The following is a 797-nucleotide window of genomic DNA, read 5'->3' on the forward strand; positions in this document are numbered from 1 at the left end:
GGGGGGGGTACTGATGCTACACTGGGGAGCTGCTGTGACCTGTGTGTGTGTGTGTGTGTGTGTGAAGTGAATTTGTAATTGTACTGAGCTGGTTGCATGTTTGCGTGTCGTGCATCAAGTATCTGTGTGTTGGATTCAGTGTGTGTGTGTGTGTGTGTGTTTGAGAACTACTGACGGCTCATCAGGGTCTTTGAGAGATGATAGGGGCTGCCCGAGTGAGGCTTGAAAGACTGGGGGGGGGGGGCATTAGAGCTCGGTTCAGTCAATGTTGCAAAGAAAAGAAAGAGGAGGAGATGGTGAAGAGGTCACTTCATCCTCACTGTTCACAACAAGAGCTCTCTAATTACCAACACTTCTCCACATAATTCATAATTCATGGTCTATTGAGGCTCCTGCGGGTTTAGAAATTAGTCTCTTTTCATGGAGGATTCCTGCCTGTAGGACTGTGCCACAGGAAGATGGCCGTTTTGGAAAGATGCCCCTGTTGTTTCATTCCACCTTTGTTTGACACATTCTCTGTAGCAGAACCACAGGTGCAGTGTTTTTTTATCCTAACCAGTCTTCTTCCTTGTCAAAACCTGGTGCCTACACTACCCACAATGCAACTCTGACCACAGACAGTTCAGTCAGATTGAGGCTTATTATGATAATAGCAGCTAATGTATTCTAGCTGCTTGGACTGACCTCACACAGCTTCCTCTATAGCCACAAAAGGCTTTATACAACTGTTGTCTATATATACAGTGTATATATATATATATGGTCTTACTTTTTTATAATATTATAATAATAATACA

The sequence above is a fragment of the Seriola lalandi genome, unplaced genomic scaffold, assembly GCF_002814215.2.
Source record: "Seriola lalandi dorsalis isolate HSWRI2012SDOR001 ecotype SW California unplaced genomic scaffold, Sedor1 jcf7180002054965, whole genome shotgun sequence".
Taxonomy (NCBI): Eukaryota; Metazoa; Chordata; class Actinopteri; order Carangiformes; family Carangidae; genus Seriola; species Seriola lalandi.